Here is a 27,488-nt window from a genome sequence, read left to right as displayed (position 1 = left end):
CCTCTAACAAATTTTAGTGATTCTAAACACAGATAATAGTTCACACAATGAATTAGACAGGAACTAGTTTAGTACAGTTTTGTCGGATATACATTCAATGGAAAGCCATAAGCACCTTGACATAGGATGAATAAAGACACAACACTGGGTAGAAATAAAACCATAAGTTTCATCTTCTGAACTTTCTGGATAAATGCTGAAAATGTTTTAGAAGATGATGTAAGTAATCCAATCATTTATAGCAAGGGGTAGAAAATCATTAAGTAGCCACTATTCTTCTTGGCTGTTCCCTCAGTTTGTCCCCAAACTATTTCCTTAGTTTATCATGATGTAGAGAAAACAAACACCTTTAAAAATATAAACAGAGATTGGAGAAAAACTGATGAGAGAGGAGAGGAGATATGAGAGGAGAAACTATGTGGGATAATTTTCTTAAAATGGCCTGCAAAGAAAATGCTTGTCTTGACATAGAGGCCGTGATGATGCATTAGAGAGCTCACAGACAAAAATATTCTTTCCTTTAAACAGCTAAATGTGCAGGCAACAGACTTCATTCTAAGATGGATATCAAATGAAGGTGCTGACTGATAGAGGTATCTAAAGAGTCAAGTCTCATGGGCACTTTGAGCAGACTGAAATTGAGCTCCTGCCAACATGGAAGTCATCCAGATTCAAGAGATAAATGTCCTGTGTACTTGAGTTGTCTCCAAGGTGTGAAGGCAGCTGAGCACATGCTGTAGTGATTATCATCATTTCAGCCTGGGCCATCATAGTTTACTTGGGAGCAAGGGATTCCCCAGATTACATATATGTGTGTGTGTATTTATGTAAATATGTGCAAGTGCCCTGGAACTGTACATTTAGTTTTCTTTGTTGTTTTTATTAAGCTTCTTGAATAACTTCCTTTCTTCCTAGCCAGGAAAAAAAGACATTAGAACCTGACGTTGTAACCACATCTGTGGAATTATTGAATCTGATCTATGTATGTGTTTTTTGGATTTGGATTTTGCTTTTGACTCCAGACTGCTCAAATGAATGGGATTCTGTCTGGGGTAACCAAATTCCACTTAATGCCAATGCTTTTTAGCTTATTTAGGCAGCCTCAGTTATTGGAATTATCTTGCAGCAGGAACTAGACAAGCAGACTCAGGTCCAGACAGGTTGAATATCTTGTTCTGGAGATCCAAGTCTAAATTGGGGATTAGATCTCAACTTGATAGTTATTCCATGTGCAGTTCAGGGTTTTGAATCAAATTGCTTCTGCAGAACTCGATTCTGGAGCAAGAAGAGTACAAATAAATATGCCAAGTGGTTAATCGACTACTTCCATTTAAAATTTTCATAGACCTCTGGAGGGATAGCATGTATCAATCTAAAGAACAGAGAGTGAAAAAGTACATTTTGAGAAATACTCCTAGAATTTGGTCTTTAGCTCTACCACATACTAGCCCTAAAAATGTAGACATTGTGGGTCCTACAAATTTTACCTGTAACACATACATGATAACACCTACCTTTGGAAGTTATTGTAAAGATTAAATGAGATAATGTCCAATAGTCCCAGTATAATGGCTTATATTTAATAAATATATAGACAATACAAGTTATATTTATATTTTGAGAGTTTCTAATTCTAGTTGACTTTGATTTCTACCTTTTACCTCTTAATAAACCAACACATTATTGCTATAAATTCCCCACCTTTAAAATTGGGATTTTTATTTATCTTGGCTTAAGCAAGAGACAGTTTTATTTATTTAATTTCTCTCTCCTGTGACAGTTGAGAGGAGCAGACTTGGTGGTTTAAGGGAATTGGGGAGGCAGAATCCTCCCACCTTGCTGGTCTGTTCTCCTGAGATGTTATCTTCAGGCAATAATTGAGGTTGAGATGGCCTCTCACAGATCTTCAATCCAGCAATGAAACATGGGAAAGAGAAATATACACACATGTCAATTTCTTTTAACGACTACTTGTATAATTTATACACACACAGGTACACACATACACACATTCACATTCTGTTTTCAAGACTCTAGTCACATGGGTTACATCAAAATAGAAAGGATGCTGGGAACTGTGGACTGAAGCCTTTAGTCAAGAAATCATGTATTCAGCTAAAATACCTACTACTGGAACACCTGGGTGGTTCAGTCATTTAAGCGTCCGACTCTTGCTTTCAGCTCAGATCATGATCTCAGGGTCATGGGATCAAGCTCCACATAGGATTTAGCACTGAGTGTGGAGCCTGCTTGAGATTCTCTCTCTCTTCTTCTGCTCCTCTCCTTTGCTTGTGCTCTCTCTCTCTGTAAAAATTTTAAAAAATAAAAATAAATAAAGTACATACCACTATAGAAGGGGAAAATAACATGTCATATATATGAGGAGTGGAGGGTGGGTAATTAATAGTCTCCATTAAAATATATTAGTTTGGAAGGATGTGTGTTTATACATGGGATGCATTTTAACTGTGGAAAAAGATTTTTAAAATAATACCGTAAAGGTAATATAGACTCATTTCTTCATGTCCTAAGTATCCTTTAAGACAGCACACTAAACCAACTGATTTGGAATAATTCATTACCAAATACAGTTGTCCCAACTGTGGCTTTGAAGAGTTTTGGATCTATATGCAGAAATATTTCAACCCAAGATTTTACCTATTCATCATTCAGCCTGTTTTTATCCTTTATTCTTTTATTCAATCAATATTTATTGAGCTTCTAGATGCTGAGGATGCTATAGTGAACCACATCGACAGGAATTCCTGCCCTTATGAAACTTGCATTCTAGTAAGGGGGAGATATGCAGTACAACAATTAATAAAACACTTCGCTGAGATATACAGATTGCAATAAATAACATGGAAGATAAATAAAACAGAGAAGGGAAGATTGCACTTATAACTAGGGTGGCTAAGGCAGGCCTCACTGAGAAGGTGGCATCTGAGCAAAGACTGGAAAGAAGCAAGGGAGTAAACTATGTGCTCATCTGCTGGAAAAATGCTCCAGACAGAGGTAACTGCAATCCACATGCTCCGTAGTGTGTGTGCTTGGTGTGACAGATAGCAAGGAGGTCAGTGTGGCTGGAGTGGAGCACATGGTAGAGGGCAAGGAAATCATGAAAACCTAGACCTTGTAAGCCATAGTAAAATCTTGGCTCATGTATGTGGCTCATAATGTCCATTTGGTGACACAATAGGATGCACTTTCATCATGCAGAAAAATGGAACCTTATATTCTCATTTTTTCTTTGTAGGGAGAGGTCATCATATTAAGTTTAAATAAGGAATTGATAGAAGATAATTTGGTTTCTATTTGAATGTCACACTAACCTATTTTATTTTTGTTTCATTTCTTTTTTTTTTAATCCGGGGGAGCCAGATATTTAAGGGGAGCATGATATTTTTCACAGAGAAGCTTAGCACATTTCTTCTAAACCTGAAATGTTCTCTTCCATACAGTTCTGTACCCTAGGTATTTGCTTCTACCTTTTTATGCAATATTTTTAATTGATATTTTTAACTTTTTAAATGTTTATTTTTGAGAGGGGGGAGGGGCAGAGAGAGAGGGAGACACAGAATCTGAAGCAGAATCTGAACTGTCAGTACAGAGCCTGATGTGGGACTCAAATTCACAAACTGCGATATCATGACCTGAGCCAAAGTCAGACGCTTAACCGACTGAGCCATCCAGGCACCCCTGTTTTAATGATTCTTAAATGTTTGCTCTCTTTTTGTTCTAAACCTAGCTCTGTGCTCCATCCAGAGGCTACCTCATTTCAAGTGAGTCAAAACACATTGGCCTAGGCTGGTGTTTTCCTAATTTCATTTCTCTTGGTTAAGGAGTAGAATCATACACTTATAAAAAGTTCAAATTTAGAGTTGTGGTACCACATTTAACAACCCAACTTTGCCATGTTTCCTAGGAAGACCCCATAAATTTACCTCGTTCAATTTTTTTAAACCACTTTACTGGGGCATGATTGACCTACAAAAGAATGTACATATTTAATACGTATAACTTGATGTGTTTGAAGATAAGTATATAATCATGAGATTACCCGTCACAATCTATGCCACAAACATGTCCATTACCTCCAAAAACTTCCTCCTACCCTTTATTTATTATTGTTTTTCTGATAAGAACATTTAACATAATGCCTACCCTCTTAGAAAAATTTTAACTATTTAATGCAATATTGTTAATTATAGGCACTATGCTGTACAGAAAATATCTAGGATTTATCTGGTATAACTGAAACTAATAATAATTTTACTAATAATTTTTTATATTTAACTATAAAATAGGTTTATAGCTATTTCATAACATTGTTGTGACCTAATATTATGAGTCTTAAGATAAGGTACTTGAAAGGGCTGGCTTTTTGTCTTCAGTATTTCTAGGAAAAGCATATAAACTTTTTATTTTTAATGCTTTCAAATATAATTAATTAGTGATAAATGTGTGTGTGTGTGTGTGTGTGTGTGTGTGTGTGTGTTGTGTTCTCTATGTGTAGCCTAAATATTTGGGCTGGTTTTGGACATAGGTATATGGCTTTTTGTTCCAATGCTAAATTTCTTTTAAGAGTAAGCTTCAAAAAAAAAAAAAAAAAGAGTAAGCTTCAGCTCTGAATAATGCCAACTTTATTGCCCTCTCTGACCGAGAAATGCTTGCTATTGGCAATGAAAGCTAAATGAAATCTGATAGCCTCACCCCAAAATGAATTTCAGCAGACTTTTTATTTAACTTAGCCCTCATGGGAGCGGACCCATGAAAATGGGCTCCAAGATAGACAGCAATTTTACCCCACTTTGCAAACACAGATTGATTCAGCACAAACCACCCAGTCTTGCATAATTTGCACCCAAATTCATATACAGGCTCAATGTTGCTTAAAAAATAGCTCTCGGTTTTGCTGTAAGTTCATGACATTGGAGAAGAAAAATTAAATTTGTGAAATTGGCTTCAGTTTCAACTTGGAAGCGAAGCCCATATTTATGCAAGTTCGCTATTTCTTTAGAAATATTCCATTTTGCTTTCGGACTGGAATTTCTCAGAAGACAAGATAATTTGGCTGTTAAAACTGAGAAATTGCTACTGTAAAGGAAAAAAATGGGCATTGTCCTTTAATAACACGTGTAAATGTTATAATGTATAAATGTCTTTTAATAACACACATTAATATAGCCTAGTTCTAATTTCAAGACTTCTAACTTCTGATTATTAAGAACTGATCCAGGAGGAAACACACAACACTATAGCAACAATAACAAACAATGATAACCTTTGAGAGACCAAAACTGGGGAGGGTTGTGTTCATATATTTCTATCGCAGATTGTAGGATTATTATGATAATGCATGGGAAAGAATTTGTGTTTATCAGATTATTTTTCCCACATTAATAAAAGTTGCTTTACAGTCTTAATACTGTAAATAAATCAACTTATAAAATTTTATGAAATGTAAAGCATCTTTGTGGAGACAGAAATGAGCACTTGTAATTTATATTTCTGAAATTCTATAATAAAATACCCGTGCATTGAAGAATGCTAGGTAAATACTAATTGGCAATTAAGTACTCCCTGGGAGACAAAATCTGTGCCATGGAACAATTATCCATTCTCTCTGTTTCTTTCTCAGCCTAATTCTTGCGGGTGAGACTTCTTAGGTCCATTGCTGGTTGAGGAGGGGCTGAAGTTTCTGGAATGTGTGTGCAAGTGTCTGATGGCTTTCCATAAATCACTCATGTGTTTGATTATCGATGCACTTGGTCACACAGATGGTAAATATAATGGTTTAGTTAGGATGAAAAAGACATATAGGTATGGCATTATATTTTGGAAGAAAGAACAATGAGACTCAGATGCTTTCAATCTTTGGTGAAAATGAGCAGTTTACAAAGTAAAGTAAACAAAGTATTTTGATTTAGTTTCCATCTCTTCTCATAAGCAAGTTCCCTTGAAAATTGATGTTTTATATTTTTATTATCTACTGTCTGTCTTAGCTGACTGATACAAGATAGTTTATGATTCTGTTTTTATCTATACCACAGTCCCAATAAATTTGAAATAATAAAAATCATAACTGCATAAAATATACCTGCTTCAATAGTAATATCTCAGTTAAAGTATCTATCACAGTGCATGCTCTTATTTAAATTTATTTTATTAAATATTTAAATTATAAGACTAATAATCCATCTTTTCCAACAAGAAAAAAATAAAAGTATGTGTGTGCAAAAAGGTAATGCATGTAGCCTTCTTCAGATCAGATTTCTCCAGTATACACAATATTTGCAAATGGCTTTGAACTCTTTTGTCTCCAAGCTAATATAAATAAATAAATAACTCCAAAAACTATATCATTTTTTCTGTTATTTAAACAAAAATATGGTCACACAATATGCTTTATGTTACAATTTGATTTTTCATTGAACAATATTGTCATGAATATTCCTCATTATTTTCTGTAGATAAATGTTCCCTAATTTACTCAATCTACCTATTATTAGTGAGCACTTATGGTTTTCTTTCTTTTCTATTCTTTTCCTTTCCTTTCTCCCTATTGATAATGTGCATGTAAACATGCTTATACAAATATCCTTACATAGAACTACATTTCATTAGATTTATCTAAATAGACTTTACACCTTTTAAATTTGAATACATGTGACTTTCATATATTACATTGCATTTTAGTTTTAGTTTAGTTTTGCTTTACATGACTGCTTCCTTCATTAGACTGAATTCCTAAAAGGCAGGCACTCTCTTATTTGTGTAGCTAGAAATAGATACTTAATTTTTTTTTATTCTGTAATGAAATATTTGATTAGTCAGCCATATTAACATAATTATGTCTTTATTTCCCTACCCTCTTATAGTCCATTTAATGCTAAACATCCTTCCTAGGACTTAAGCCATCATTAATTCCCTTTTTTTTTTTTCTCAATATCAAAAACCCCGACAGTGCATCACGGTTCAGTAGTTCGTTAAATGCTGCCCTAGAACCTTGGCTGAGTATTTAGTAGTTTAGTTATACTGGACTTCCATCTAAAATAGATGATCAGCAATTTGGAGCCGTGAACCTAATGTCACATACATGTGTTTATGTATATTATGTACTATATATATAATGTGTACATTATTATATATACTATGTATTATACACTATGTATATAACATATATGTAAAAATGTTACATTATAGAGTATGGTTTTTGTGTATGTGCGTGTATTTGTACTTTTATATGTTAATTATATGGACTAAATTTATGTACTCTGTGTTACTGTTGTGAGTCTAAGTTGACCACATTTTCTAAACGATCATTCTATTCATTGTATATGGGAGGCACAGTTAAAGATACAAAACAGTGGCTTTCAGCTGTGGCTGTACATTAGAATTAAATAAGGAGTGCTTTTGAAAATGCTTGGGTTCAATATCCATTGACTGATGAATGGATTAAGAAGATGTGGACTATTACTCAGCCATAAAAAGGAATGAACTTTTGCCAAATGCAACAATGTGGGTGAAGATAGAGAATATTATGCTAAGTGCAAGAAGTCAATCAGAGAAAGACAAATACTATATGATTTCATTCATATGTGGAATTTAAGAAACAAAAAAAATGAACATAGGGGAAGGGGGAAAAAGAGAGAAGCAAATCATAAAACAGATTCTTAACTATAAAGAACAATTGAGGGTTGTTGGAGGGAAGGTGTGTGGGTGGATAGGTTAAATGGGTGATAGGTATTAAGGGTGTATTAATGAGCACAGGGTATTTTATGTAAGTGATGAATCACTAAATCCTACACCTGAAACTAATATTACACAGTATATTAACTAACTAGAATTAAGAAAAATAACTTGGAAGAAAAAAATTGAAAATGTTTGAGCTCCAACTTCCTCTGACTGAATTAGAGTCTGGAAGGGAAAAATGGGAGCTTAGGCAACTGTGTTCTTAAATCTCACAGGGTAATTTTGATATATGGTGAGGATTAAGGCCCACTGGTAAAAGAATAAGAGGGTTTTCTCTTTCTTAATGCTGTAATTTTTCTAGCCCCAATAAACAAATATGGGGACTTCTATCCAGATATAGGGTCCCAGTCCAAGCTACTGTAAAGAAAATGAAAACTACAACACAAGTGGCCATATTGAATGTTGAGGTTAGGTGGAAACTGACAATATGCTAATCTGTTAGACACAATGAGAAATTTGATTGACATGTGCAGGTGGAATTGAAGCAGGCTAGGGATGGTTTCTGTAGTGGGTTGATAGGTATTCCCCCAAATTCATGTCCACCCAGAACCTGTGAACGTGACTTTATTTGGAAACAGTATCTTGGCAGATATAATCAAATTAAGATGAGGTCATGCTGGATTGGCCATAAACCCAGTGACTACTGTCCTTACAAACAGAGATATAGAAAAACAGACACACAGCAGGGAGAAAGCCAGGTAAAGATGAAGACAGAAATTAGAGCATTACAGCAAAAAACTACTGAATGTCAAAGATTTCTGGCCATCACCAGAAGCTAGAGGAGGCAAGGAAGATTCTCCCCTGAAGACTTCAGAGAGCATGGCCCTGCTGGTACCTTCATGTCAGACTTGTAGCCTCTAGAATTGGGACAGAATAAATTCCTATCATTTTAAGTCATCAGCTTTGTAGTAATTTGTATGATAGCTCTAGGAAACTAATATGGTTTCCTAATTCTTGTACGGGTCCTTAAGAAGCAATTTTTTGTCACTTCCCCATAGCTGTAGGTCATATTTAAAGCAGAGAATTTAAGAAGTTATATATGGGAATTTTTTTTTAATTTGGAAAGATCTGTTAGCTTGCAGAATTGTTTAATTACCCTAACAGATTTTGGTTAATGCCTAGAGATTTTCGAGAGATGTAGTCGACTATAAGCAGATATTTATATACACTTTTATTTCTTCCTTTCAATAATTTATTGAAATAATTTTTAATTTTGTATCATGCCTTGTTAATCAGCTTATCAAAGCAACATTACCTACAAAAGATCTACAGTGTATATCTATTTTATTTCTTATTTTATTAGAAAAAACTCTAGTATTGAATTATATATATAATGTTAATGTTAATTATTTCTTTAGAGTAAAGATTTTTTGGTGTTGAGAAAAACCGCTTCTATTCCAAAATTTTAGTAGCATCATTACTAGGAATAGATCTTGAATCTTGTGAATAGATTTTTGCATATACATAAGTAAAACTTTTTTATTAAATTAGTAAAATGATATATCTATTCCATTTTATATGGATTTTCTAATATTCATGGATATATGCCCTGGATATTGTAAAATACATTTTATTATATTTTCTTCTATATGTATTTGTAAGAGGGATCCTTCCACTTATTTATTTTTATTTTATTATTAAAAATATTTTATGTTTATATTGAAAATATTTTACTTATTTTTGAGGGAGATGGGGCATGAGCAGAGGAGGGGCAGAGAGAGAGGGAGACACATAATCCGAAGCAGGTTCCAGGCTCTGAGCTGTCAGCACAGAGCATGACATGGGGCGTAAACTCATGGACTGCAAGATCATGACCTGAGCTGAAGTCCGACGCCCAACCGACGGAGCTACCCAGACACCCCTTTCCATGATTTTTTTGACAGATTATTATATTAGTATTTGCTTATAATGTAAAAGTTTTCCGTTATTTCCTTAATTTCTTCTCCTTTTACATTCAGATTTGTATTACTTCCTTGTTTTCTTTCTTAAATATTAGAATTTCTAGATGTTCGTATATGATATTAGTGTTCTCCCCAGTCCCTGGGTTAACTTGTTAATTCCACTTGCACTGTTTTCTAATTAATTTATTTCTCTTTTTCTCTTATATTACTTCTTTTTCATATTTTCTTAAGTTGACCTCTTGCCTTTTTTCTAAGTTTTTGTTTCTTGGTTGAAATTAGAGAATAAAGTGATTTCTTTTTATCGTTTTTATAATAAAAACATTCGAAGACATAAATTTGCTTCTGACTATAGTAAAAAATAACACAGGTTTGCAATGTAATATTCCTTTTGATTATTTTCTAAATAATCTTTCTGCATTAAGATTTCTCTTAATTTCTAAAGATTTCTTAGAATATTCAATGTTTTTGAAAAATTCTTACTTTATGTATGTACATTTCTAACCTCCATCTTTGTTTGTATGTGATATGAAAATATACCATGAGTAAATTATTTGGGGATAAACTTTTAAATGTATTTTTATAGTATCTTACATAATCAGTATTTGTAGATGATCCATGAATATTTCAAAAGTAGGAATATTCTTTGCAACGTAAACAATTTGATATCACTCCATTATTCCAAAATCCTGATATTTCTGCATATTTTATCCATAGAACTTATCATGGATTGATAGTTTTAAAATTCTGCTGTTTCACTTGTGTTTCTATTTATATCCTCTTACTTAAAGGTTCAATACTGCTACATCTGCACTATTAATTCTGACTTTGTCTATATAAAACAGCACTTTTATCCTGGGATAAGTTTTTTGCTTTAGTTCTACCTTGATAAGAATATGTCCATGCTTGCTTAAATATATCTGTTAATACAAAGCCTTTCTATATTTTGAGTGTTCTTTTTTATATGGCAAATTATTGAATACTGTTTTAAGCCAATCTCACTTATCCAGACAGTGTCTGATATTTGTCAACCTATGTTATGATTTATTTTATTGCTATCACTTAAAAATTACTTTATATAGATCTTGCTAGAAAATGTTCTATCTGCTTTTATTTCCTTTAGTGGTTTAGAAGGTAAGTATTTGGTCTAAATTATCATAAATCTCAGGGTTTAATTATTAAAATGCAACTTGCTTACTTTCTTTGATGACACATTGGGAATATGGTGTTTTATTTTTTGATTCCAGATTACTATTTAATCTTAGGATACACATAGCATTAAATTTTACATAATCAATATTTTAAAAGTTTTTAAATGTTTATATTTTTTAAAATATGGGCATAATTATATTATGAACTTTAGGTTTTAGTGTGTAATTTTTTTATAATCTATTTATATCTGTATTCAACTCTTACTACCAACTTCTTGCTTCCACAACTTCCCAATATTTAGTCATAACTTAATCCAGTTTTTCTTACTTTGATAAAAATGCAGAATCCAGTTAGAATAGAATAAATAATTGGGTATCATATCAGAGACTATCTTCTTATTCACATTTGAAACTGTTACATTGGCTGGGAATATAATACTTGTAGCATGGTCATTTATTTTCCAAATCCTCATGGAAAATATCATAATATCAAATAATTTTTGTTATCATTTTGGTGAAAATACAGTGTCTTTTATAAAGTTAGGAAGGAATGATTTCAAGATGTATTCTCAATTAATTAAAAATTAAACTTAATCACTTTTGCCAATAGTAAAATAGAAAGCCATAAAAATAACGTCACTGAACTTACTTCCTTTGAAAGCAAATTATGACAAAGGGAAGAGTTGTAAAGTTGATACTTGTCACTTCAACCAATTTTCTCCAATTGGTTGAAATTTATAATAATATCAGCAGTCTTATTGAATGCCAGGCACTGTGTTAATTCATGTACTACAGATGCAGCTCCTGACTAAGGTCATTGCCTTGGACTCCATGAGTTCACTGTTTAGTGAGGAATCCATTGGTGTGGTGAGCGATGTAGTGGAAGTGTGCCTAGTTACTATTTGAGTAAGCAAACACTTGGAGAGGAATAAGCCGCCTACAGGGAAAGTTCTGTAAACGGTGCTACTTAACTGGATTGGCTCACTTAGGACAATAAATCTTGACTTTATTTGACAATGACCATGATGAGAATTATACAATTCTGTATAAATTGTCAAGGGTAATAAACAAAGGGAAGAAAGAAAACTATGAGAGACATATTATTTAAGGCCTTTCTCCTCCCAGAAGGATGATGTTTGAGATGATTTGACCTCTGGTGACCTGTTACCAAAAATATTTAATATGTAAGAAGAGCTCTCATTTATTTGATCATATTATGTGTCAGGCATTGTTTGCAAAAATTAACTTACTTAATTCTCACAACAAACCATGAGGAAGATTTTATAACAATTGTTCAAATGGGGAAACTGAGGCACTAAAAGCTTAAGCAATTTCTCTGAGGCCACACAGGTGAAAGATGGCAGATTTGGGATTCAAAACCAGGCTGTCTGATTATGGAGTACTTTTTGTTAACCCCGAAGTCACACATGTGTTGAATTGCTTTTCAAGGAAGAGTTTATTTTCTGGGTTTTGGTTATGTTCTGGTATATTCTGTCTTTCTAGAATGTCAACTTCTTGCCTCAAGACCCTTCTTTGTAACCCTAGGGGGTCCTTTCTTTCTGACTTTGCAGCTGCCTGCTAGGTATACTCTTTATTTAAGCACCCCTAACCAGTGATGTGTTTGGGAGGATTTTCTTCTTTTTAATATGTTCTCCTGAATAATGAATGTTTCCTAAATTTGTAATAATGTCTGTGGCAGCTCTCTGGCCTGCCAATCTTATAAAAGTTCTGTGTGCTTGTGTCTCAGCTCTCAGATAGAGACATTTCCCAGCAGGTTGCTCTCTGCATTCTTTGATGATTATTTTGGTGGGTGGAGTAAATTCCTGTTGGGCACCTGAGTTAAAAATAAAACCTTGGCATTATACAGGATCATGGATCTTGCCATGTGTTATCACTGTAATACAAAAGTTTGTCTTATACGTAGCCTGCCCCCAAATACGAGCTGAATCTCTGCTGAGGAGACCACCAAGGAACTCTTTCTATGTGCCCATAGATCATTCTGTTAGCTGCAATCACTAAACCGTGTCTTTCTCTTCTTTCTATGCAGCTCAAATTTCCATTACTTCCTGTTCTTTCCCTGTAAAATTACTTGGAAAATCCTTGTCCGTCATAAAAATACCAATGTTCAAGTCACAATGCTGTCTCTCCGTGTTCCTGACTTACTCTCTTCATGATGCCAACAGGGTGCTATGTTCTATTTGGAGGTACAGGGAAGGCCCTCCATCCCCTCTGTGACGCCTACCTCCTCTTTTGTGCCCTCTTTGTTCTTAAAGACCCAAATACCTCATTGAAATATTTTAAGAATTTGTGCATTTTAGCACTTAATAATACTGGTCAAGTTCTGACCAGAGGGCTGCAGAGGGAACAGATAACAAAGCCTTCTATCATTCTTCCTTTTCTTTTCTCTGGACTTTCTTTTTCTCTCATTTCTCTGGTAGAAAACAAAAACTAGGCATACGCATGGAGGTAAAAGGATGCACCAGATTGCTGAAAGAGGAGATGTTAAATACCACCAGAATCTAGCCAGACGTGTCTGCTTATATCATTCAACGTTTCTCCAGAAACAGTAGCTGGAAATATAGTTTTAACCACTTTGCTTCATGCCAATATCACATGGACTATATCATGAGATGACAGAAGATCCCAAGGGTAGAGAGACAGGGGGAGAGGGAAGAAGATATGGGATTTTATTTTTGGCTTTCTGTGGTAAATGATGTGGGAGATGATTCTTGAAAATTAACTGAAATTTAGGTATATATAGAAATAATAAATGAAAACATGGAAATATGCTTTTCCTTTTCTCCTTTTTCTTTTTTCTCTCATTCTTCTTTGATCCAATCTGCTTATCTGTTTTTCACTACTAAAATAAAAGCTTAATTTTCCTGCTACAAACAACAGAAAGTAAGACTATCTGAAGGCATAAAATTTTGCCACTTCATGAAGAAACCATCTTTAACATAAAGCATCTTTAACAAATTTCTAAACATTACTAATAATTTTTACAAAATTAGTAGATGCCAAATCAAATTATTCTAATAGATCAGAAAAAAATCTTATTTGATGTTTTTCTATTTTCCCATACTCTTTATGTTGGAAGCTTTTAATGCAACAGAAAAGTTGAAAGAATAATATGAACAATACTTCTATACCAGCCTTAACCTAGATTCATTTGTTATCTTTTTGTCATATTGGCTTTCTCTTTCTCCCCATATACACACTCACTGGGCACCTGCATACATGTGCATGTCTCTATGTATGGAATATGTCTATGTAATTTTTACTGAAATAATTGCAGATTATATAATCCTTTACCTCTTAAACTTCCACATATATCCTCTAAGGATATTCTTCTGCATACAATTATTACTGTGCAGTAATTTTATCTCACTACGATAAAATCAATTGTAAATTCCCTATTCAAATTTCTCCAAGTTCCCAACAACTTTTTTTTTCCTGCTTGGTCCTAAGCCCAGTTCCACATAACATTTAGTTGTCATATGTTTTTCTCCAAATCCTTTTTCTGCCATATTTCTTTTAATATGTCGCACCTCCTTTTGTAGTCTTTAAGGACACTGGGAATTTTGATGGGTCTGGGCCAGCTGTTTTGAAAAATGCTCCATATATAAGTTATGACTTTAGTCACAAATTGGTAAGGATTGCACATATGTGTTGCTCTGTGGAGGTTTTCATTTTAAGTTGGGGATTTTGATTCAGTGTTTGAAATGAGAAATATAATCAGATGCACCAAATAGTTATTTAAAGAGTTATTTCTCAGCACAGAAGCAGAAAAACTCTGAGCTATGTCTTTTCTGCTAACCTGAAACCTAGGTCAATCAAATAACTAAACCCTCAAAGTGAGAGAGACTATGATTCAATGTTTTCCCATCTGTTTTCAGTGGGATAATCCCTACTTTTCCAATCCCACAGTGTTCATAAGGCTCAAATGACATAATATGTGGAAGGGCTTCGTGAACTATACAGCATAGTACAATCGAAGTGTGACTCTGCCTCTATGCACATATGATCAAAAAATTTTGCAGAAAGGACCTCAGTTTCCTGCTGGTTGACCAAGAAAACATTTATTGCCCAGGGGATCATGCAAACATTTTTTTTTACTGTGTTACAATCAGACTTGCCTATGTACTTGACAGACTCCCTGTGTCCACCATCCTTCCAGTCGTCTTTTCTTTGAAATTGTACAAGCATGTTCTATTGCATTAATAAGTTGTATCCTTATTCTTCAGAGAAATGATATAATAAAGATTTTTGTCTTGCTAATATGCCAATATAGATAGCTTCTCATAGTACAACTTTGATATGTTGGTATGCTGACAAATTTTCTTCCACCTGGAATAAACATAGAGAGGGACAAACCTCAGAACCTTGTTCTAGCATGCATGGTATTATTAATAAATGTAAAGTAAGCAGGTAATTTGTTGAGTTATTCCAACTATGGTCATGCTTTTGAAAATACTTTTGAGTTATGAGAAACAGAGCATGAGAAAGTAAACTTGCTGGCATTGTTGCTTTCTTTGCACTTAATGTAGAAATACCACTTTACTTACCATTTAGAAAGCAGCTTTTAGAAATTGCTGATTATCATGGTGTTCCAAAGTAAAGTAGAAAGGGAATGATAGGAAGTTATGTCAGCACATCCTGGACTAAAAGCAGAGTCAGAAGACATAGAAATTCAGTAACTGCTCTGTTAGATTATACTATGTAGCTACCAAATGTCTGTAGAGGTTGGTTGGTATTCCAAGGAAACAGGCAAAAGTCATATTAATTTAAATAAGGTTTAGCTAAATAGAAATGAGGAGTTACATAATTATGAGATCAACTGTTTCAGCAGTCTGCCAACAGAAACATTTTCTGCCTGGAGTGAATTCCCCAATGTTCGTTCAAACTTTAATGACTCGTGTAATGGTTTTTATACTTCTCAGATAATTGAAGAACAATATGAAAACCATCACATGTTATTGCTTATTCAAAACTGTCAAATATATTGTTCCTAGTAGGCTGTTTATATGCAAATCCTGTTTTTACAAGGCAAACAGGGACTCAGGTTTCTGCTTTTTCCTACTATTAAAGAAAGCATGTAATGCATATAATGCACAAGGAAAAGAGAAGTGGAGGAGACGAAAGTATTGAAAACATTTAAAAATAGTCAAAATGTGATATAAGCTGAAATTGAACCATCATTAAATTAAATATGATGATGTCAGAAAAATGATTATGTCATCTTCAATTAAAGAAAAAATCCTATTGACTACTAAATAGAGCCCACACTCCTTCTTCTGTTAACTGTAGTCCTTCACACTTTGATTCAGTTGACTTATTTCCTACTTCTACCCACTCTACCCTGACATCTTTCACTTATACCCTTTCATTGCATTTTAATTCCATCTCAAATGAACTATTCACTATTACGAACAGAACAGAACAGACAAAACAAAAACAACCAACCAAACACAAAAAATATGCTTTTCTACTTCTATGCCATGTTATCCTTCATTTAAAAAGCTTCCTTATTCTCTTCTTAACTTTCATGGTACTTTAACTGTGCCTACTACAGGGCGGAGGGGGCATGGCATAGAGCATAGTGTAGTGAATGAAATGATTTGCCACCCAGATCTATCTCCTCTCTCTCCTTCCAAGAGGCTCTCATCTGCTCAGCTGCTATATGTATTGTATCACAGCTCACAGGTGAGACTTTCTTCAAGATTTATCCTCTACTTAAGGAATCCCCATACTCAAGGTTTGGGCCCTTGTGGGGAAAGGTCAGCCAACATCAATGACTGCTTGAAATTGGGGTGCAGACTGAACTCCCTTCCCTCAGTTCAGAGCAATTCAGAATGTCTATTCCAGCTCCAGAGTTCCCTGGGAGGGGAGTGGTGGTGGGAAGGTCAAGGTATCTTTTGCAACTGCTTTGCAGGTCAACCTCTCCCTTTATTCAGTCCTACTTCCCTCATTGTCTCACAGATAGTGTTCCTAAAAGAACTCCCAAAAATCTATATTATGCAAGTCTCTGCCTCAGAATCCGTGTCCTGAGTGAACTGACCTTAACATATTTAGCACCAAAAGTTGCTTGAGGAAGCATATTCCACAATCACACTTCAGCTAGATTTCATGCTGGTTAGCTGGAAGTGGCAATCACATCACCTGTGCTCTGCCAGAGCAATTGTTCAGTTTTCATCAGTGCTGAAAAGCGATGGGATACAAGTGTAAATGAATGCAATGGCAGGTGAAATATCTTACTTTGAGGGGTTTGAGGTAAGTGGTACTTATAAGGACTATGAAGGTGGATGGCTATTGCTGAAGGCAATAAAGTATTGGGAAAAGTTAATGAATATGTGAGACCCCTTAATCACCAATTTCAGGCTAAGTGTGAAGGTCTTTCAACTTCCAAAACCCAGGTAGAAAAAACTGACTGCCAGACACAGATATTGATTAAAAGAGAAAAGAGATATGAAGTAGATTGAGAACTTAAGTCTGCTCTGTAAAGGATTCTTCCATCATTATGCATGAAGGGAAAACTGAGGCTTGAGATGGAGACATCTAGATTGATGCATTGAAAAATGTAAGCCCTCGTCTTCTTCTGAATCCTCTCAGCCCAAAATGGTAGCCCTGTCTTCCCAAATGAAGACTAATGGTTCCTTCTTCATCTGAAGAGAATACAGAGGCCTCTGGCAAGACACCTAACCCTTCAGGAAATACTCTCTTCTCCACTCCTGGCCACTGGACCAATAATGAAAGTCAACTCACAAAAAACACTTGGTCAGGGACTTTATGGGCCTCCTAAGGGGAAGAAAAGAATCTCATGTTAAAAACTGTGAACTGCCACAGAGCAGAATATATGTGAGTGTGGGTCTTAAGAATGTTGGATCAAGGGAAACAAAAAGCTAGATTACAGAGAGTTTATCAATATGGAGGCACTTTCCTGTGACATGAGATTTAATGCCCTAACAAAGGTTCTGGGTAATACAACTAACATGACGTTAGGATAAACATGGAAGATTCCAAATTCTTGGATCCTTGGAACAAGTAAAGAATGACACTAAAGTTGCAAATCTGGAAACTGGCAGAGAGAAGAGGAAGAAAGCAAGAGGCTTAGAAAATCTGACAAATACTATGTAAAGCTAGAAAACCCACTAGCCAGCTATGCTTTGCAGAGCAGATACTACCACAGAACTAAGTTCCTTGATGCTGTAGGGGATAAAAGGACCTGAGACAACAAAGTACAGGTGGGAACAAAACGTGTGCAGTTGCTGTTATGAGTGGTGAAGGTTGGAGTTTCAGTGAGGATTCAGACCTGCTTAGAGCTTAGAAATGGTTAACAGAAACAAAATGTCCCCAGGGCCAATAAGCAAACTGCTTAATTTGTATGACCAAATACTTACGAAGGCCGAGGGCAGCTGCGAGTTCAGCCTCAGAAATGCTAGCTTCCTAACCCGCTGTTAAGTATGTCCACTGAAATCTTGATTCCCAATGAAAAAGGAAAGAAGAGAAAGGGAAAGGGTAGGAAGAGTGAACATGAGAAGGAGAAAATGATAGAATTCTCCACCATGTACAGACCTTCCCCTCCTTCCAACCATGGATACTCTTGGAAGGTTTCATCCAGGTAATTTATTTGTTGTGTATTCTATGTTTTCACCATCAAATGATTAGTCTTCTCATGCAGATATTTTAAACTCTGAGAAGTAAAAGCATGGCATAGAGAATAGAATGGATCCAATGCTCTTTTGTTAGTCTGAAGATAGAGAGGAAACAGCTGCGTACTTTTTCTCTTACCATTTGCAAGGAGAGGCAGATACACACTAATGAGGAAGTTTATTCCAAAATGTCATTTCAGAGTCTAAATGTTCCCAAAGAATGCATACTATCATTTGATGGTTCCATTCTAAAAGCAAACTTAATGAAATTGAAATACTGTGCATTTATGTTACATAAAAAACATTGTTTTAATATTATACATATGTGCTGGTCTTAAAATATGTCTACAAGTTCGTTAATGCTTCTTCTCTCAAAATGTAGAGCTTAATGTAACTCCCCTTGCATGTACAATGGGCTTACTGACTTGCTTCTAATGAAAAGCACATAGTCCAAATGACTATATGCCATTTTCTATAATAGATCATAGAAGATATTGTGCTTCCTCTATGCTCTCTCATTCTTCTTCTTCTAAGAGGGTATCTTAGGGACATTTGAGCAGCCCAGTGAAGAAGCCTATGAGTTGAGGCTTCCTGCATATAGCCAGCATGGAACTGCTTTTGGACCATCTGCCAAAAGCATGCTAGTAAGCTATCTTGGTAATGGATCCTCCAGCCCCAGTCAAGCCTTCAAATAACTGCAGCCCAAGCTGACATGTTGCCATGCAAACTCAGGAGAGATGCTGAGCCAGCACTATTCAGGTAAGCCACTTCCAATTTTCTAATGCACAGAAACTGTAAGTTAAAAATATTTATTGCTTTAAGCTGTAAGTCTGGGGTAATTTTTTACAACAATAGATACCAAATAAACTAATAAAAAGCTTAATTATATATATATATGTAATTCTTTTTGCTTTTTATCATCAAAATTAATACTTAAGAAAGAGTAGGTTTAATCAGAAATGACTAAAGAAGTAAGGGCACTTGGTAGCTCAGTTGTTTGAGCATCTGACTCCATGTCAGCTCAGGTCATGATCTCATGGTTCATGGATTTGAGCCCTGTATTGGGGTGTACACTGTGTGCTGACAGGGGAGCCTACTTGGTATTCTCTCTCCCACCCCTTAACCCCTCCCACGTGCACTCTCTCTCTTTCTCTCAAAATAAATAAACTATATACAAATAAATGATTAAAGGAGTATAATATGAATGATACTTCTGGACACCACTAGGGCATTTCTAATTAGTTGGAACCTTTTTACTGGAAAATTATTTTTAATCATTTTAGGATATTGCATTTTTATTGATTAATTGATTTCCGTATTATGAAGAGTGAGACACATTTTGGGATACTGACTGTTGCTTCTCTAATAGTATCATGTCTCCCTTTAGATCGATGGTTGGTAGGAGAACCAGTGGGGCACAAAGTAAGTCCATGGCTATCCATGGGTTGTGTCCTTTAAGTGCTCTCTTTCTAGAATTTTGGTATGCTGTTTGGCCTTGTTCTTTCAGAACAGGGAAGTGAATTAGCATTAGTCTTGAAATGGTACTGGTCTTTTCATTATATAGGAGAATTTCATCTGCTGATCAGATGTGATTATTTGCAGGAAATACAGCCTGGATAAAGAGAGCATTTTTCCATTCTTTATATCATTACTCATTCCTTTGGATCATTTATGTTATATTCACCATAGGAAATTATGGCTTTCCCAATTGCAATATAGGTTGCAATACCTCCAGACACTTAACAAACCATGACCTTTATAAAATTCCCCTTTTCCTCTCACCTTTCCTTCCTCTCTTCCTTTCAAATTAATTGCATGTCTGATATGTATCCAATTCTGTGCTTAATGATGTGTATGTGAAGTTTAGACAGGCAGTTTCTCCTCATAAGAAACTTGCAGTTCAGGGTGGAAACAAGCAAGTAAACAGATTGTTATCAAAGGATAAAAAGTGCTAAAAGAAGTACCATGAAGTGCTATGCCTCTAGCTCAGGTGCTGGAGTCAAAGAAAGATTCCAGAAAGAAGTATACTGGAATGGGTTCTAAAAGACAAAAATGAGTGAAGTAAACAAACTTGGGGAAGGGCAAGCTAAGAAGAGACCCAGAAGTGAAAGAGCTTGGCCCATTCAGAGAAATACAAAGAGCCTAGGATAGCTGGATGGCTAGTACAAATAGCTTGAGTGCATTATGATGAGAGATGAGATGGGAGAGACATGCTTTATGAAAGGTCCTTTATGCTACCCTAAGAAGAATGGACTTTATTTTGCAGTTTATAGGAAGCTATTAAAGAATAATTAGTTAATGAGGGGGTGGAGTTAACATGATCAGATTTGCTTCTTTTGATATGTTTGCTCTGTTGTCCATAAAGAGCACATTGGAGGAAGCAATACTGGAATAAGATGGGTATTGCCATAATGTTAATAATAGTCACATTTAACATGGACTTTGAGAAAGATATGCCCAATGAATGATTCCTAAACTGTTGGCCTCAGGCACCATGTGAGGGATGGCGCCACGTACAGAGAAAAAGAACACTGAGAGGAACAGGGCCTTCTTTTAGAAGTTAAGAGTTTGAAGCCAAGTGTTTTCTTTTGACTTTGATGTTTTTGATCTCTATTAACTAACAGCGAAGAGGATATGTTTAGGAAGCAGGTGGATATAGGAGTCTGGAACTCAAAGGAGAGGCCTCAGAAGTTATAGATTTTGATTCTTAAGTGTTGTGATGGCTAATTTTATGTGTCCACCAGACTGTTTCTTTTTTTGATTTGTTTTTTTTTTTTTTTCAAAATTTTTACTTAAATTTTAGTTGCTTAATATACAAGTGAAATATTGGTTTCAGGAGTAAATTTCAGTGATTCTTCACTTACATACAACACCCACTGCTCATCCATCGCAACAAGTGCTCTCCTGTATAGACTGTTTCTGTATAGCTGTTTTTGGATGTGCTTAACATTTAAATCAGTACATTGAGTAAAGAAGATCACCCTCTATAATGCAGATGGGTCTCATCTGGTAAGTTAAAGGCCTGAATAGAACCAAAAAACTGACACCCCTGAGTAAGAAAAAATCCTTCCTGCCTAACAGTCTTTAAACTGGGACACAAGTTTTGTTCCAGCCTCCAGACTTAAACTAAACATAGATTCTTCCTGGATCTCAAGCTTGCTGGCCTTCATACTAGAACTAAACCATCAGCTCTCTTGGGATTCTAGCTTGCCAGCTAACCCTTCAGCCCCAATGACAACATGAGCTAACTCCTCATTTTATATATATATTATATATAAACATATATTTATATATTTATGAAAAGATATGATTTATATATTATGTATGTCATAAATGTATATATACATATATAATACACACACAGAAAAGTCTGTTTCTCTCAAAAACCTTGACTAAGATCAACGAACAGTCATGAGAATGTAAACTAGTTGATGACAGAAACGTTTTCATCTATTCTGTTCACTGCTCTATACCTAGCACAAGAACAGTGCATACTTAGCTCCTAGTAAATGCTCAATAAATATTTGTGAATAAATGAATGATTAAAAAAACATTCAATTATCAGATTAACTTTCATTTAATAAAAACAAATCGCTTTTATGCCAGTATCTCTGGAAATGAATAGTCATGCTCGATCATAAGAAGGAAATTTCTTTAATGGGACCACATAGAAGACTATGAAATGTAATGAACATCTTTAGCAATGTTTTAACAGTAGAAACAGTTTCACGAAGTCATTTTTCTTCTATTCCCAGATAATCTTAGAGCTATATATATTGAAAATAAACAAAACTGATGACAAAATGACATCCACTTGTAAGAATTGGTGACTATCATGAAGATCTGTATGTAAGTAATAACCCAGTAAACTAAGCAGAACTGCCTGGAGGCCAGGCCAATTTTATTTTTTGAAAAATAATTTTATATTAGTCATAACTTAGGGAAACATTAAGTACAACCAGAGATTGCTTTTTTAAAAGTTGAAAACCAGGTAAGCGGCACAAAAACATTTTCCTCTCTTTTATATTATGAAGGCAAGAATACATTTCACAAGCAAACATACTTGTTCCTAGATGCTTAATTCCTTTTAAAAGAGATTCTTAAGTATATCATTTCTTCCCATAAAAATAAATATTTTTTAATATGAGATTAATCTTTTACAAAGTTGGGCCATTTCATGAACTAAAGTTATAAGCCAAAGGAAATTGTTAAGAGAAGAAATAGATGAAAAATTAACCCACTCTAGTTAATTGGAAAGAAAGCTGATAGCATAGTTTACTACACTGTTAAAATATTCTGATAAATTTAACAGTCTATCTGAATGATTTTCCATGTTGTAAAATCTTATGTTGATCATTTTTAATTCTAAAAAATGAGTTCATACTTGGATGAATAACACAGTTACTCTTTTGCCAAAATTTGTGCTATAAATATTGTACAGAATTGAGTATGATCAAATAAACTATCCTTTTAGCCACCCCTTGCCACAATGATCCACTTCTACCTAAAAACCAATAGTGACAATAATAAATAGAAAAGGATTAAAATTTTCATTATCCACCAAAGCTCTTTATGTATTATGAAGTTCTATAAAATAGCAGGCCATTTATCAGAATATTCTACACTATGCTGCTATTACATGATAAAGGAATGGAAATTTTCATCACTTGTGTCATTTAAAGACATAAGTAATGTGGGGAAAAAAAGAAATCCATAGCTAATGTCTTTTTACCAGGACTGAAATTTAAATTTGAAAATTATAAATAAATGTGTAGATAGAGATACTGATATCAACGTGTTTAATCAGCAGTAGATTTTGATGTGGAGCACTGAATTGGACAAATGGAATGCAGAATTAATAAAAATGTATGGCAAATGCAAAATTAATGAAAAGTATGGTAGTATTGGGGTGTCTGGGTGGCTCAGTTAGTTAAATAGCCAACTTTGGCTCAGGTCATGATCTTGCAGTTTGTGAGTTCAAGTCTCACGTCAGGCCCTGTGCTGAAAGCTCAGAGCCTGATGGCTGCTTCAGATTCTGTGTTTCTCTCTCTTTCTGCCCCTCCCCAGCTTGCACTCTGTCTCTGTCTCTCAAAAATCAAAGGTTAAATTTTTTAAAAAAAATTATGGTAGTATTTTCCAGAGTTGGTTATATTTCTTGGTGGTTAGAGAAAGTAAAAAAGCACCCAGAATATGATTATATTTCTTGGTGGTTAGAAAACTCAAAACACCCAGAATATAGTACAGTGTATTATAGCAGTATACAGAGATGACATTTTTAAGGACAAATAATTCATTAATTAATGGGAAAAGAAATAACTTTTCAAATACTGACCAATTTAATATGAATACTTTTGAAAATTGCATTTCCTTCTTTTTTTAAACATGTTTAACATTTATTTATTTATTTATTTATTTTTTACAAATAGTTTATTGTCAAGTTGGTTTCCATATAACACCCAGTGCTCATCCCCACAAGTGCCCTCCTCCATGCCCATCTCCCCCCTCACCCCCTTCTTTTTAAGTACCAGTGAATAATAACTGTATTTTACATTGTTTTAATTAACATAAAAAATTCAACAATATCAAGAAAATCCCTTATTAAGATCTGGATAATTGACCCTGAGACTTTAGAACAATGATGTGTTTTGAAAAGTAAATTCGGACATTTTAACAGTGATGAATTATCAAACACTAATTTATTGACTCTGTACACTGAAGCCTAGTCCTGTAGGAATTTGTGTGCAGGCTAGAAAATAAATTGCAGTTTTCCCTTGAGACAAATACATATTTCAAATGATATTTTATTTTGTCCAGAAGTTAATGTATGAAAATAGAAACAATCATTTCTTGAAATACCACCCATCAACTTGGTATTAAAAGAAGCCTGATTTCTAACAGTCATTTATTTTACAATGAGAAAATGCTATTACAGGGTAGCTGATTTGTAACCTACTTTAAGATCTATTTATTTGGACTCACAGAATATATGTAAAATAGGTTCAGAATTTGTTCTGAATAAAATCATCATAACTATGCCTGAATTACAGGAGAAGCCACAGGACTCAGGGTAGATTCAAGGGTAAAATTGTAAACAATGTAAAATTGTTTTGATGCCACTCACAGGGGAAGTTCTGGAAGTTTTGATACCACTTGGCACACACTGATGTGAGTTCCAGTTCTTTCTTTTTTCCACACTCTCCCATGCCAGTGCTCTATCACAGCCAGCTATTGGACTCTTTGTCTTAGGTGCTAAGCAGCTGTCTACTTAGAGGTTTCAGCAAAATTCTGTTAAAAAAAGAAAAAGAATGAATCCAAAACTCAAGTCATTTGCCCTTGGTTCTAATAGCTAATAATGACTTTCCCTATCTATTTTACTATCAATGGTATTATGGCCACAAGATGTGGAAAAAACCAGTGAAGTGTACATTGATTTTCTAACCCAAGACCATTTCATCTCTCTCCATGATTAAGTCCCCATGCCCTTTGAGTGGGGTTGTTGCTCTACTCAGCTTCTGAGATGACCATTTGTTCGTTGACTCAATCAGGGTAAAACTATTTTCCTTGACACAGTGATTACGTTTGGGTTTACATTATTTACAGAGTTCCAAATCAGAGAGAAACTCAGGAATCCCTCTTTTTTATATAGCTGAAGGAAGCTCTTGAGACAGCACATGGCCTTGGTAACTGCTGGGAGTCACATCATGAGTGAAGCTGAGTGGAAGATAAGGTTGAACCACAGAAGTGGACTGGGAAGATGGCTGACGCAGCCACAAGTCCCTCTCAGAGCCTTGTTGGACATATGGTCTACTTGCGGATTTTAAAGTTACATGAACAGAAAAGCTGTCTTTATTGTTTAGGCCATTTGAATTGCTTTTCTGTTACCTGCCACTGAAAATATTTGAAATGATAGAGTTGGCCTTTAAGCTTGGCCTGAACTAAAATGGGTCAGCTGATCTGAACAAAACTGAGAAAATGTATTAAGCTTGAGAAAGACTTAATGTAAAAGGTATATAAAATTTAATGTCTACATCTACTAATTAATAAATAGTTTATTTTTATGTATTTTGAGAGTGATAGAGAGCTAGCGGGGGAGGGGCAGAGAGCAAGGGAGAATCCCAAGCAGGCTGCACACTGTTAGTGCAGAGCCTGATGCAAGGCTTGAACTCACAAACTGTGAGATTATGACCTGAGGCAAAGTCAAATATTGGATGCTTAACCGATTGAACCACCCAGGTGCCCTTACATCTTTTTAAACCTTTATAATGTACAATATGACTCAACAATAGTAGGAATACAGAACAAAAAAACAAATCATAGCTTATTGAGTTATTACAAAGTGATCATGCAAGTAATGAAAAAGAACATTCGCAGAAACCTACTCCCTCTTCCAACCACTATCTAATGCAAGGATTTTATCTTGAAGTAGAATTAGATTCAAATGAAAATATATTATGTATACACATATTTTTATACTCCCTAATTTCACCAGAAATATTTGGAACATACAATTATATGTAATTGTATGCAACACAACAGAGAACAAAATTAAAGAATGATAGATTAAGTAAGAATAAAAGTAGAAAAATAAGCTTTTATATCCATTTATAAGGTGTCAGAAAGGCAACGTACTTTGGCTTTACTCTTCCTAGAAGCCAGAAAATAGAAAAGAAAACAAAATCAATTTCAAAATTTGTCATTCTCCAAAGAATCATAGCTAACATGGAGTACCCACCCTGTGTCAAGAGATTTTTGTGCTTTAATATCATTTCATATTTTTAGTAATCTTACAAAGTAAGAATTACTTTTCAGAAGAAACAAAGTCATCAGCATATAAGATTTGGACCCAGACTGTCTAACTCTGAAGTATCCACCGTTGACTATTGGACTTTACTATTTCTGTTCAATAAAAGAAAAATTGTTGCTTAGGCAAAACCTAGATTTACTGACAGGTGGGATACTGCTGCCATCGGTCCTCATAAAAGATAGACAATAGAACGGTGCCATCCTTCACCAATACCCATAAAGCATGTTAAAAAGTAATTTTCTGCAGACTTTTCTCATATTATTAAATGAGGCCAATAATGAAACATAGTTTAAATAAAGGAAATTCTAACATTCTCTATTTGGGTTGCCTGAAGATAAAAATTAAGGCTAAAATACTCCAGGAATAAAGTTTCTCACTTTTGAGTTATTGAGGTTATTCAAGGTAATTTAAGGTTATTCTCTTTGTCAAGAAACTGAAGTGAAGAGATTCTGTAGCACTAAGAGCAGATGCCCACGTGAACACTCATTCATGTAGAGATGAGACAATATCAACAAAATATCAATATTTCTTATAATTAAGTACTAATCAGGCCAGAAGAACCAGAAATTTCAACTTCCTTATGGAGGTGAGTGGGTGGATTAAGCAAGATTGAAGCACAACAAGTATTTCTTTAAGCAGTAGTTTGTATCATACTCCAAGAGTCCAAGATACTTGTACAAGACAGAGAATTCCAAGATAACACCAACATGGCTGCCTGTGCTAGAAAAGATTACCTAAGCCTGTAGCAGCACAAATACTATAAATGGAGAGAAAGGTGGCACTAAAACATAAAGAGTTGGGGGTGGGAGAAAAGTGAACCTAACAAATATTCTAGACTACTACAAAGTTTACAAGATGGATGAATTTTTTAATTTACTTGCAAACATACTTTAAATTTCGACTTAAAGTTTGTGAGATATCCCTCTTTCCCCCCTAACATCAAATAGCAATTGCTTTAAAATGCAAACATTCTAAACTTCCTAAAGGGGAAGATTGCTGAAATCTGGCCCACACTACTACAACATTATAAAAGAAAAAAATAAAAAGAAAAGCCACACAAATATTTGAACATTTTCAAAGTGCAGCATTTCAAGGTGTCACAGCCCTGCGAAGGATGCTAAATCTGGTACTGAATGCCCTACAATAATAATTCAGTGATAACGCAAATTAGCAATAACAAAAGGTATTTATGGCAAGGCTTTATGTAAAGTTCCATTTGAGGTTGGTTTTG

Source organism: Hyaena hyaena, unplaced genomic scaffold (assembly GCF_003009895.1).
Source record: "Hyaena hyaena isolate Hyena2069 unplaced genomic scaffold, ASM300989v1 scaffold_458, whole genome shotgun sequence".
Classification (NCBI taxonomy): domain Eukaryota; kingdom Metazoa; phylum Chordata; class Mammalia; order Carnivora; family Hyaenidae; genus Hyaena; species Hyaena hyaena.
The sequence above is the reverse complement of the archived record's forward strand: the minus strand, read 5'-3'. Positions refer to the sequence as shown.